At 41.3% G+C, this 14,081-nt stretch overlaps 1 protein-coding gene across 2 annotated transcripts in view; it reads right to left on the bottom strand.

Annotated features, from left to right (window-relative positions):
• LOC122790318 (protein CutA homolog) overlaps nucleotides 1-14,081 on the bottom strand; it is a 757,176-nt gene that overhangs the window by 571,650 nt on the left and 171,445 nt on the right. The window lies entirely within an intron of this gene.

A 14,081-nucleotide genomic window follows, 5' to 3' on the forward strand; every position in this document is an offset into this window, starting at 1 on the left:
CCTTGAACCCTTGAAATTTCACCAATACTTAGTTGCACACAGGGCAACTAGTTTGCAGTGACAAGCACTGCCCCAGAGTTGCAAACCAGATACTCCTGACATTACTTTATATTCTTACTCCAACTGCCTTAACAATAAAAAAAAAAAACTGTCTGTTGCCATTGGTATAAACTTTCCCATTATCTCCTATACCATCTTGGTGGATATGGGCTTCCTGAGGCAATGTAGAAATTGGCTTTTATTTACTGAAAACCAACAATAATTCTCACACAAACTGATATGGCATGTGAGAGATGCATTTATACAATGTCACTGAAGGCAAAGCTCCAACAGAAAAACACTCCTAATATCACTCAGGTTGTCAGTAGTGCACATGCTGCACTCATCACATAAAGTTCAAAGCAGACACATGGACCCACATATGATGAGGCACTTAAATGTAACCTTCCTGCACTAATCGTGTTTCCCATTAAAGATGAACAGGCGGGGTAGTTTATTTATAAACTTTATTATAGAGAAACACATCAGGATGGATAGCAGCAGTACAAAATATAAACAAACTGATTAACTGACAGACTACACAGACATGCATGATTACATCTCAACAGCTTACTACAAAATGGCAGTCAAGCTTGCACGTGCTCAGTATTTATACACTCGTGCAAGCTCATGCAAAGCTTCTAAAAGGTGTTCATGCATATTGATCTACATCCTCCCTCTTTAATGTATAGCTACAATATAACGACATTTGAAAAGAAATATGCAATTGTACAGACTACAAGAAATAAACACAATATTCATATCCAAGTTGCTGCTTATCTGGAACATGGACTGGAAATGTGATCTGATCTAGTAATATAGCAATCAGAACTGGGTTTAGCAACAGAGACAATCATTAGTGAACTACTTGCTTCAGGAGTTTCGAGAGTCTTCTCAGGAAGAGGGATATTTACTGGAATGTCCTCCGGAAATGGAATGCTGGATAACTCATTCTGAGATATAGAGTCTTTTTCGCAGGTATGATATTGCAGTACAGGCTCGGACATTGGGATAAAATGTTTCTCATTCCACCTATATTCTGCTCCTTGTGATTCCACAATGTATGATCTGAGCTCTGGACATACACTATTCACGGCACCAATCCGATCAAACCCTTTGGACTTTTGCATCCTCATTATTTCCCTTTCTCATAACAGATTGAGCAGTTTGCTGGTCTTATTATAATAGGACTTCTGGGATAAGCACTTCTATAACAGATTGACTTTCACTGACCTGTTGCTCTTGACACATGGAACCAATAATGAACTACTAATTGGTTGTGTGGTTCTGGTTTGTCTTGACAGAAGTCTCTGTGCAGGTGAATCAAGATGTTTAACATGAAGAACATTTCTGAGGTTCAAGAGATTCAAGAAAACATCACTAGTGTCTCATTTCAACTTCTCTAGTAATTGTTTCATACTTTGAACTGCACGTTCTGCCAAACCATTTGACTGTGGGTACTCAGGACTACTTGTAACATGAGTAAAGTCCCAGTCATCAGCAAATCTTTTGAACTGCTGGCTTGTAAACTGTGTACCATTGTCAGAAATAACTTTGTGCAGCTACCGTGGCCTGCAAAATGATGCTTCATCTTAGTAATGACAGTGTTGGATGCTAAATTAGGAAGTAGGTCAATCTCAAACCAATTGTAGTAAGAGTCTACTAACACCAAGTAATGTTGACCATTCCACTCGTAAATGTCTGTAGCTAGTGTAGACTAAGGTAGTTCAGAATCTGGTTTAGCTGAAGTAGTTCTTTCTGTTGATGTGGCCTAGTACTTTTACATACTGAACAAGATGAAAGTACTCTATCACTATCCTGTGACACAGAAGGCCAAAATACTAGTCCTCTTGGCCTTTCTTTTGGTAGAATTAGTTCCTGGGTGGCCACAATGGTAATATACTCTTGTTGTAAGGACTATGGAACAATTACTTTTGGACCTTTCATGATGATACCATTGTCAAACAAAATCTCATCTCTGTAAGGAAAATATGGTTGTACATCTACTGGTAAACAAAATTTCTTAGAAGGCCATCCTTGACTGATAAAGCAGTTGAGCTTCTGAAGAAGTGGATCTGAGGCTGTAAGACGTCTAAGCTCATCAAGACATGGAAGAAAAATTTCTCCCTTCCATGACTTCAAATTCAAGTTTCTCATTTTCATGCTGTTCCATGGTATTTCTGGGCAATCTGGATAAAGTATCATCAAGATAAAGAAGTTTACCTTTTGTGTAGACATGATTGAAATTATACTTTTCCAGTTTCAACATCAGGTGTTGTAATCTGGCTGGAGCTGGCTTTCTTAAAATAGTTACTAGAGGTTGATGGTCACTTTCAATCTGGATAGGTTTGCCATAAATATAATCATGGAACTTCGAACATGCAAACATAATTACCAAGAGTTCTTTCTCTATCTGAGCATTTGAGTTAGAGTTCTGGATGCATAGGCTACTGGTCTACCCCCTTGAAGAATGACTGCACCAAGACCAAACTTTGAACCATCACAAAGAAGAGTAACTGGTTTGTAAACATCATAGTATCTGAGAGCTGGTGGACTGGCAGTTCTCTGTTTCAGAACATCAAATGCTCTCTGGTGTTGTTCTAACCATGACCAAGATACATCTTTGTGTGTCAGCTCTCTAAGCAGTGGTGAAATTTGGCTCAAGTCTGGAACGAACATACCTAGGTAGTTGACCATGCTAAGAAAATGTTGTAGGGCTTGAACAGTGTCTGGAGCTGGCATCTCGAGAACTGCTGTTTGCTTGGAAGGATCTGGTCGTAAGCCTGAACTGGTAAACAAATGACCAACATAAGGAACTTCTTGTAGCCTGAATTTGCATTTCTGAGGATTCAGCTTAAGATTTGTTTCACAAGCTCTTGCCAGAACTTTCTTGAAGTTTCTGTCATGCTCTGCTTCACCATTACCTCCTACTAGAATATCATCTACTATAATAGCACACAGATACCCAGAAAATATTTGCTCCATTGCATGCTGGAAGACTTCACTGGCAGAACTTATCCCAAATGGCATTCTCAAAAATCTGTACCTGACAAAAGGAGTACTGAAAGTACTTAGCAATGAGGACTTTCTGTCAAGCAAAATTTGCCAAGATGAACTGTTTGCATGTAAGACAGAAAAAACAGTGGCATTTGGCATAAGAACAGTGACTACTTTGACTGTACACATTGGATGATGAGGTCTTTTCAGTGCTTTGTTCAAATCTTGGGGAATAATACATATTTTGAAATAATCTGAGCTTTTCTTATGAGCTACAACCATGGAGGATACCCATTCAGCTGGTTCTTCAACTGGACAAATCACACCTTGCTGTACCATTTTATCTAACTCAGCGTTGACTCTGTTCTGCATAGGTACTGGAACTTTCTGGGCTGTCCTGACAACTGGACTAACCTCAGGGTTTAACTTAATGGAGTACACAACTGGGAGTTTGCCTAGTCTGTCTTCAAAAAGATCAGCATAGGTAGAAAAAATAGACTGGACAAAATTAGAGCAGTGGTCTTTCAAGCTAACATGATGGACTTCCTTATTAAATGAAAGCAGTCCCATTTTCAAATTGTCTCTGAGGCCTAATAATGACTGTATGTGCCTTTTGACCATGTAAAATTGCAAGTCACAGCTGTTCCCAGCAGAGTAACATGAAAGCACGACTGAAACTTCAGTTTGAATTTCTTCACCACCATAAGCAACAAGCTTTGCCAACTTTGCCAAATCAAGCTTCTAACCAGCACATACTCTAGCAAATGTTTCTGCTGACATAACATTGCACTTTGAACCTGTGTCAACTTTGAGCTCTATGGGTTTTCCATTTATCTGAACAGTACAAAATACTTCATTCTTTGCCCATAAATCTACTGCATTGAATGTTTCATTAAGCACAGACACACCATCAACATAAAAAGTAGGGTCACAGCTTTCTAATCGATCAACTGGTCTCTTTAAATGTTCTCTTTTAATAAAATAATGCCCCTTATTTGATTTACAAAACCTTTTGAAATTATTCCACTTATTGCATTTGTGGCATTGCTGACCAAAAGCTAAGCACTTTTCTCTGTTGACTCATGATTGTACCACAATTACAACAGTTGACTATGAAAGTGGGTAGAGGCACATGCTTTGAGTTTGCTGACTCACTCTTGTGTCTCATTGAGACTGAGCGTACTCTGGAATTTGCTAGAAAAGTACAGGGTTTCTCTGTGCCTGTTGCAGGGTTTACAGTTGCTGACATGTGCTTGGGCCTGTTTCTTTTAACCATGTGCTGCATATTATTGACATGCACTAGAAGATACTGGAAGCATGCATTTCTCATTTGTAAACATATTTGTGTGCTTTTCCATGTGAGTTCATATATCTAAAATTACTTTCTCCAGTGGTGCTGCGGTAACGTTGTCGCCTCACAGTAAAACACTGCACGGTTCGATTCTCAGCTAGAGCATCTTCTGCGTGGAGACATGCGTGAATGGGCGTACCTTCGTTGAAGGTTGTGCATCAGGGCTGGTAACTCGGCATGTAAAAATCAACTACCAATCATTAGCGGATCGGAGTTCCGCTGTGGCAACCCCTAACCGGGAAAAGCCAAAAGACCCAACCACAACAACAACTAACTTTCTCCAACAGATGGAGAAATCACCCTTTCTTAATTGTTGCACCTAAAAAATGAAAAATAAGCCCAAAAGCCCTAGATATGGGACTAAAATCTCAGTGCAGGTCAAATCTCAGTTTAAGATGAACCTCAGTATAAGTTCAAAATTTCAGTCCCTGTAAAAACCTTCATACAAGTTAAAATCTCAGTGCTGGCTCGCTTTATTAGTGCTGGCTAAAATTTTAGCTGTTAAATGAAGAATAGAGACCCAATCGTGTGTTAAATAATTTTATTAAAAGCTTTTTGCAGGAAACAGTCTGAGCGCTGTCCAGTGCTGGTTCAACAGTGACAATAGAGACCCAATCGTGTGTTAAATAATTTTATTAAAAGCTTTTTGCAGGAAACAGTCTGAGCGCTGTCCAGTGCTGGTTCAACAGTGACAAAAGAGCTCTATTTATCCAAAAGTTCCAGGGGGTGTCCCGTGTGCTTAACTAATCGTTGTGGGTGGGTGTGAAAATGGCAAATACCTTTATTAACTCACTGGTGGTGACATAATGCAAACTCCCAAGAAACTCCACCATTATACAATTAATAAAGTTATACAAGGCCAAGTTTATGGTGCAACAAACAGAAACAAATTAAAACAAAATCAGACTAGAGTATGGGTTAATCTATCTCTAATTTTGCGTGTAGTTTTGTTCTGAACACATGCCTTTATAAAAATGGTATTTCAAATTAACAGTATAAAAGCTGAAATAATCCTTCTAAACATTAATTCCTTAAAGTAATTTCAGGTTTAATAAAAGCGGCATTTATAAAAAAACACATGATCTCATTTCTTATTCACCAATAATATCTTGATTTAAGGTTCAAAAAGGTGTGCTCTTTTGACAGTGGGGGGCAAATCAAATAAGCGATCAGCAAAGGGAAGCTATAAAGCACTGAATTAGGCCATCACTTTCAAGTTCCTCTTCAGGGAGGCTTCCCGGTGAATACTGTGTGACTCTTACCCTTCTGGGTGTGAGGGGATCCGATAAGGCTGTGAAAAAGTAATTGATTAGAAGCTAACTTTTAAAATATTATTGGTGTCTGGGTAGGTGAAGTTGCCCTGAACTGTCAACTAGGTGGTGCAAAATATCCAAATCTTATACCAAGACAAAATAAATTGTTCAATTCAGACAGAAAACATTCGGAGTGCATATAAGTTAGCAGGTTAACAAAGCAGGGAGCTGCTCCCTTTGACCAAACTGAATTAAGTGTGTTGGAATTAAGAAAGTGATGGACATCTAGGGTGTTAATATGGGCAAGTAGGTTAAACCCAAATTGACAATAAAAATATGGTCTTAAACATAAGTCTGTGCCTTGGGGAAAAAACTGTGGCATTTATCCAATGACCTAACCTAGGTACTGTTGGGTGGGCTTTGATGGGAAAAATGAGGAATTTTTCACCATTTAACGTGTATACATTAGGTCTCACAGAGACCTCGGTATGTAAATGGGTCTGATATTCATGGGATTACAGTATTTAAAAATACGGTCATTAAGGAGAACAGCCAATGTGAAGTATCTGAGTTGTTTAAACACCGGAGTGTTCTAACTGTCAAAAACACTTTAAAAGTTGTTACATTTCTACTGGAAACAAGTGGAAGCCATAGCTGATGGGTAGAATGTACTATAATTTAATTACCTCTGGGAAGTAAAAAAGTCAAACAATATGGATGGTAAAAATATGGTCTTAAACCCAATGTAAGTGCATAGGTAAAAGAAGGTGCCACTTATCCACTGACCTGATCTAGGGAAAGTACAGTTGTGTATACTTACCATAAATGTAGATGTTCGAGTGTATTCACTGTTGCAGTCATCACATTTGGGTCATCTGCTTGCAGGTAGCCCTCAACTGGCCTGATTATCAAAGTCTTGGGTCCTGCGTCAGTTGCTATCTTATGTTCCATGACGTCAGGTTGGGTAGTCAGGGATATAAAGCATGCAGCCGATGCCATTTTATTAGTTTTTCTTGTCCCAGATGCATGCCCCCATAATGGGAAGCAATTATAAACAAGGTTACACCTCCAACAAAAAGCAAATACCAGAAAACTGTAAGCATAGTAAACAAGAATAGAGGTATAGTCATTAGAAGTCAAGGGGCTGGAGGGAGGGTAACCAGGACTGCAACAGTGATTACACTCGAGCATCTACATTTATGGTAAGTGTACACAACTGTACTACGTTCTTCATGTTTCACTGTTGCAGTCACATTTGGGTAGTTTCCCAAAGCTAAGGATGAGAGGAGGTAATTTAGATAGCATTTGGACCAGCTAAAAGGCCCTGTAAGACTGCAGTGGCAAAGCCAGCTCTGGATTTAGAGAAAAATGGTAAATGGTAATGCTTGGTGAAGGTATGTACAGAACTCCAGGTAGGGATACCTCTGAGAAAGGCTGTAGAGGTAGATGCAGCCCTGGTTGAATGTAGTCTTATCCCCTGTGGGATAGGTTTCAGAAATGAATGCAATGGCCTATCCACTTAGAAATGGTTTGCTTTGAAATGGCCTTCCCCTCTGCCCCTGCAGCAAATGCCACCAGCAGCTGTTCAGATTTCCTGAGAGGCTTAGTCCTGTCCAAGTAAAATCTAAGTTGTCTGTGCACATCCAAGGAGTGCAGAATTAGTTCCCCTTTGTTCTGTGGATTAGAAAGCAAGGTTGGCAAATGAATGGACTGATTAAGGGCCACACTGGATACCACCTTGAGCATAAATGAGGGATTGGTCATGAGGGACACCCTGTCTGCATGAAAGATGATGAAAGGCTCCACTGCCATGAGGGCCTGTAATTCAGACACCCTTCTTGCTGAAGTGATGGATAGAAGGAAGGCTGTTTTCCAAGAAAGGAATTTCAACTCTGCATTTGCAACTGGCTCAAAAGGAGGAAGAGTGAGCTTTTACAATACAAAGTTAAGGTCCCAGGCTGGAGTACGGGCTCTCCTGGGTGGTCTTAAGTTTTTGGCCCCTATGAGGAATTGCTTCAGCAGTGGATGAGAGAAGAGGGGTGGTTCTGTGTTGTAATGTGCTGAAATGGCTGAGGCATGAATTTTGATGGAAGAAAAGGAAAGGCCTTTGTGAAGCATCTCAGTTAAGTATTGAAGAATATGGGGTAAATTGGGTACTGCTGTGCCCATCCCCTGAGTCTGGCTCCAGGAACAGAATCTTTTCCATTTTTCAGCATAGGATTTTCTAGTACTAGGCCTCCTTGCCTCCAGAATGACACCCATCACTTGCTCACTGAGAAATGGTAACGGAGAGGTCAGGTAACTAGCCAGGCTGCAAGGTTAAGGGTTTGAAGCTGTGGGTGCAGAATCTGGCCCTCCTGCTGGGACAGCAGGGCAGGGGTCTGAGGCAGGTGCCATGGTTCCAGCAGTGACACACTGTGCAAGAGGGGGTACCAGTGTTGGCGTGGCCAGTCTGGTACAATCAGTATTGTCCTTGGTTTGTCCTGTTTGATCTTTAGTAGCACTTTGGAGAGGAGAGGCAGAGGGGGAAAGGCAAAAACTGATAGGTTTTTTTCAGGTGAAGGACAGGGCATCCACTTTCCAAGACTGTTTGTGAGGAGTCCTTGCGCAGAATTTGTCCAATTGGTAGTTCTGAGGTTCCAGTTTCCACTCGTGTGGGTCCATGAGATTTCTGCTTCGGTCATCTACCAGTGTATTTAGCTTTCCTGGCAGGAATTGAGCCTGTAGGTGCACTTGGTAGCTCAAGGCTGTGTTCCACAGAGCCATGGCTAGTCTGCAGAGAGGGTAGGAATGGGTTCCCCCCCTGCTTGTTTATGTACCACATAACAGTGGTGTTGTCCGTCTTTACCAATAATTGTCCTGGAAGAATGTGGTCCTTGAAGGCTGTCAGAGCATTTTGGTTAGCTGACATTTCTTTTTAATTGATATGTAGGTGCATTTAACATGGGTTCCATTTGCCCTGAATGCACTGCCCTGGCAAGTGAGCCCCCCCATGCATAGTCTGATGTGTCTGTTGTTAGGGTTTGGGTGGCAGGGGGTAGAGATAATGGCAGTCCCTTGTTTTGGTGGCAGGCTTCTTGATTCTAGATCCTGAAAATGTTGACACCATAGGCTTTTTAGATATCATTGTAGTTTCCTCATATGCAGTCTTGCATATGGAATTAGTAGAATGCAAGAGGCCATGAACCCCAGTGCTTACAGTATTTTCCTTGCAGAAAGCTGGGTCTTTGTGGCCAGTAGATTGAAGTAGGCTGTCAAATGAACTTGTTTCTCTGGCGTGAGGTAGGCCACCTGGGAAGTTGTATTCAAGCTTGCTCCCAGGAATACAATTTGTTGCAGGGTACAAGATTTGATTTCTTTTCATTTATAGTGTACCCCAGAGAAGTTAGCAATTTCTTTACAAATGCCAGATGATTTAATAGTATGTCCTGGCTTTCTGCCTGAATTAGACAATCGTCCAGGTATGGGTATATTTGAATATTTCTTTGCCTGCAAAATGCAATGATTGGAGCTAGGCACTTTGTGAATACCCTGGGTGCAGTAGATAAGCCAAAGGGCAGTGCAGAGAACTGATAATGCATGTAGTCTGCTCTGAAGCATAGGTATCTTCGGCAAGATTCACTTATTGGGATGTGCAGGTAGGCTTCTTTTAAATCCAGTGTTGCCAACCAGGCATTTTTGCCTAGCATGGGAAGCAGCTGATGAAGAGTTAGCATCTTGAATTTTGGGATTACCAAAAACATGTTTAGGATAGACAGGTCCAGGATAGGACACCAGGAACTGTCTTTCCTGGGTACCAGGAAAGATCTTGAGTAAAAACCTTGGCCCCATTTTTCTTCTGGGACAGGTTGAATAGCCCTGATGCTTAAAAGAGAGAAAATCTGCTTTTGAGCCTCTGCCCACTGATTTGGGGGTAGGTCTGGTCAACCGTTTGGGGTTGGTAAGGAGTGGAAGTGGAATCTGTATCCTTGGGAAACTATATTTAGAACCCATTTGTCCTGGGTAAAGAGTTCCCAATTTTTTGCATACAGGTCAATCTTTCCCCCTAAAGGAACAGTCCGTTGAGCAGGGCTTGAAAGGTTTAAAGTTAAGTCATTGAGACAGTGTACCATAGGGGGAGTCTTACTACCTGCTTTGGAAGAGCCCCCCACTGCTTAGTCCTGTGAGCACCCTGGGACTGAAGCCTGGGTGTTCTGCTGGTTCTGAGTTTGGACTGAAAAGGCCTGAAAGAGGCAGGAAAGGACCATTTCTTACAGGGCCAATGCCTACTAAATCTGGGAGGCTGTACTTGCAGGAAATCTTTTAACAGTTTGCATAGATTTAGCTTTTTCCTCCATCTTTTTAAATACTTCTTCTGCTTTGTTGCCAAACAGGCGATCTTGGTTTATGGGAGCATCCAGTAATTTAGCTTTAACATGATCTGGCAAAGATTGTTCCTTAAGCCAAGCATGCCTTCTAAGTACAGACCCAGTGACAGCAGCCCTGCAAGATGCCTCTAATGAATCGAAACCACATTGCAAAGTATGTTTTCCGACTTGTTCAGCAGAATGCATTAAATCCTGTAATTCTTTATTTTCAGCACAGTCAGGACTCAACATCATTTTCTGTTTAAGCAATCCAGTAATATGCTACTGATACTTCAACATATGAAACTGGCAGTTTAAGGTCCTAATGGATAAAGTTGCAGAAGTGTATACCTTCTTTCCCCATCTATCCAGTGCCCTGGAATCTCTATCAGAGGGGGTAGGATTTTTGGCAGTAGTGGACTTAATCCCCTTGGGTCCCTGTGAAATGGTCTCAGGATCCGCAGTAGGATTTTTAAAAAGGAACTTGTGAGAGTCAGGTACTCTGTAATACCTATCAGGTTTTCTGGGAGCAGGAGGTAAAGTGTCAGGGGCCAGGCTAGATTCTGAGAAGGCATCATCTACAATGTCCAGTACAGGAGTGGAAGCAGAGGGAATGGAGTCCTCTGCATCAGAAACTCATAAGTAGATAAGGGCAAATCCTGGTCATCAGAAAAAAAACAGAAATTTCAGAATCAGAAGGAAAATCAGACCTACGTCTCTTAGTGGGAGAAGGGTGGCTTCCCCTGATTAGAGTAATAAGGTCTTCAGCCATTCTTATCATTTGTTTTTAGGCATAGGGGCCTGACCATGTGGTCTGGGCATCAGTTTTCTGGGCATGGATTGAGTTTTAGGCTTTGAAGAAGAAGATGGCATTGGTTTAATATGCAAGCCAGTAGGCCTGAATACACCCTCAGAAGCTAGTGCCTGCACAGTGGCTCTGGACCTATCCAAGGTAGAGACATCCGCAGGTTCCACAGTCGAAGAAGCATCTCATGGCATACCAGACTCCAAATTGGTCTCAGTAGAGGCCTGCAAATCTGAAGTAGTGGGTATCAGGGGCTGCGAAAGTGCCTCACTGAGTACCGGCGAACTGGTGACTAGCTTAAGAGAAGTGTCGTCGGCAGCTTTGGACCTATATGGTCTGTCTCTGTCTTTATCTTTGCATTTTTTCAGAATGTCGGTAGTTGGGTGGCTTACCAAAGCCATTTCTGGATAATTGAACTGAGTACCAAAATATTTAGATGCAAAAATGAAGAGATGATGAATAGTACGAGGATCGAATAAAGCACAAGACCGACAGCGAGGTACGTTGTGGTCTGGGCCTAGGCAAGGAATGCAGTACGAATGAAAATCTTTATGAGGTATTTGCTTTCCACAAGAAATATAATTGTTAACTTTTACTGACGTTGGTTTAGAGCAAGAAAAAGGTTCCCCAACGGGGTACTTAGCTTAGTTGAAGACTTCGGATCTGACACTATAAAATGAAAATTTCAGAAGTTGGACAATCAGCACTTGCGAACTGCTTCTGTTTCGGGCACCGCACGACAAGAAAGACTAATAAAATGGCATCGGCTGCATGCTTTATACCCTTGACTACCTGACGTCATGGAAGATGAGACAGCAACTGACACAGGACCCAAGACTTTGATAATCAGGCCGACTGAGGGCTACCTGCAAGCAGATAACCCAAATGTGATGACTGCAACAGTGAAACATGAAGAACATCGTAGGTACTGTAGGGTGTGCTCTGGTTGGAAGAAACAGGACTTAAGTGTGCAATTAACAGTTTTAGGGGTTACAGGAACGCCATTTAACTTGGAACCATTAGATCTCACAGAATCCTTAGTATGTAAAGGGGTATGATATTAATGGGGCTTAGGTATCTAAAGATACAGAAATCATAGTAAAAAGCAATGTGCTGTATCTGGGTAATTTAAAAGATGAAGTGTTCTAACAAGCCAAAACCTGATAAAAGCTGTTACATTTCTGCTGGGTAACTTAAAAGCTGTAATGGTGGGAAAACTTTAGCTAGGGATCTTAACTAGAATGTACTTAAAATGAAAATACTACTGGGAAATATGGAATTTAATGTACGGCAAGGGTGACGCTATTATAGGAGGTGAGGGGTTTGCTTGTTTTGGGTACTTGTGTGTAGGAGTCTGAGAACACGAACAACAGAGTGCATGTGGGTTGAAAGATTAAAGATTAAACGGACCACTTTCAAAGTTAGGTGTTGCAAAGTGGGAGAGTTAGGCAGCTGTTGGGTCTGTAGTGGGACCGAAACATAAATATTTGAACATTACAGTCTATAGTGTCTCGACTAGGCAAAAGACAGCAAGAAAATAGTTAAATAAAGGTTAATAAAATAAAGAACAAAAACATATAATGGATGAGAACAAAAGTTATACATCTCACCTGTGTCTTTAAAAACCAAAAGCACATTCCTTAAAAAACATAGAGTCCTAAAAAAATGTTCAGTCTTAGAATGAGAGCAGACACAGTGTGCCGATGGACTTTTTTGCGGTCCAGTCTCCTTAAACTGAGTAATGGTACTATGGATTCCATTGTGTTTAATCTGGGGGGTTTCTATCTTGGAGTTGTAGCTGCCAGATCAGTTCTCTTTTTCTGATTAGATCATTATAGTTGCCACTGAGTGGAATCGAAGGAATATGGTCCAAAATGTGGAATCTAAATTTGTTCTGTCCTGGGTGCTCAGTAGCATGTACAGCTAGGGGGTTGGACCTGTACAGATGTCGGAGGTCATGTAGGTGTTTTGCCAGCCTGGTCTTTAGTTTGTTGATGGTCTTCCCTACATAAAATGCATTGCACTTGGTGCATTCAGCCTGGTTAATGACACCATCCTTGTTACAGTCTCCCTGGATTTCAGTGTAAAAGAGCTTGTGATTGTTCGGGCAGAAAAAAATCCTTTTTGCTACTCCTGTAAGGGCAATAAATGCAGGGTTTGGTGCTGCAGGGATATGTCCCTCCTTCAGAAGTTGTTGGAGTCCTGGTCTTCTCTAAATAGTCCCTGATGCTCCTTCCCCTTCTAGCTGTAAATTTAGAGTACATAGAAAATAGATGTCCAAAGGTCCTGTTTCCTCTTATGATGGGCCAGTTATTGCTGATGATTTTTTTGTTTGTCATTGTACTCCAGCAAGTAATCCAAAGTCATGCTTAGATAAAACTGGTTGTTGTAGATGTAAGGGTTTCTGGTTCTGGTGTATGGTTTAAATCTAACAAGGGTCCTTTGGTTAATAATTGGGGTAAGAATCTCATGCAGGAGTCTGCTGGTGCATCCCCTTGCCAAAAAAATCTTTTCTGAGCTCATTAATGCTCCTGAGGAAATTCTTCAGTTCATGAGACACTCTGGCTATCCTTAAACCCTGGGACTTAATCACATTTTTCATCAGTCTGAGCAGGTGCATGCTATTGGCATGCAGCAGTAGGTTGACTCTGGTAGGCTTGTGATAGAGGTCATGTGATAGTGCCTGTCCATCTGTGGTTTTGCTAATAAGAAGGTTGAGAAATTCCACTTTGTCCTGGCTGTGTTTCATGGTGAATCTCAAAATGGGAGTGGAGGTGTTGATGTGTTCCAAAAACAGTTGAAGCCATTCGTTGTTCTCGTTCCACATGATAAATATATTGTCAATAAAATGATAGTAACAGCCTATTTCCTGGAAAAAAGATGACTTGTAGATCTACTCTGACTCCCATTTCCTTAGACTGGTGTTAGCCAGACTGGGGGCCACTGCTGCCCCTATTGCAATCCCAGTGGACGTCTTGTAGTGGGAATCATTAAACTGGAAGAGTTGTTTCCTAAAACCAGAGAAAGTAGTCTTCTGAGGACTTCCACTTACCCTGGTAGGGCTGTGTAGTCTTGTTCATATGCTTCTATTTCCACTGAAATGCAATAATTGTGTTGTAGAACACTGTAGAGGGACTCCATGTCAATGGTTGCCAGCGTGGGGTCAATCCCCAGGGGCACCTCTCTGATCTTGTTTAGGAAGTCCATTGACTCAAGGATGTATGAGGGATTATTTTCTGCAAGTATTTTGCTCTTAAAATCCAGGTAAATGGATATGAGTTCAGTAATGA

The sequence above is a fragment of the Protopterus annectens genome, chromosome 16.part0 (genome assembly GCF_019279795.1).
Source record: "Protopterus annectens isolate FY-2018-M chromosome 16.part0, PAN1.0, whole genome shotgun sequence".
Classification (NCBI taxonomy): Eukaryota; Metazoa; Chordata; order Ceratodontiformes; family Protopteridae; genus Protopterus; species Protopterus annectens.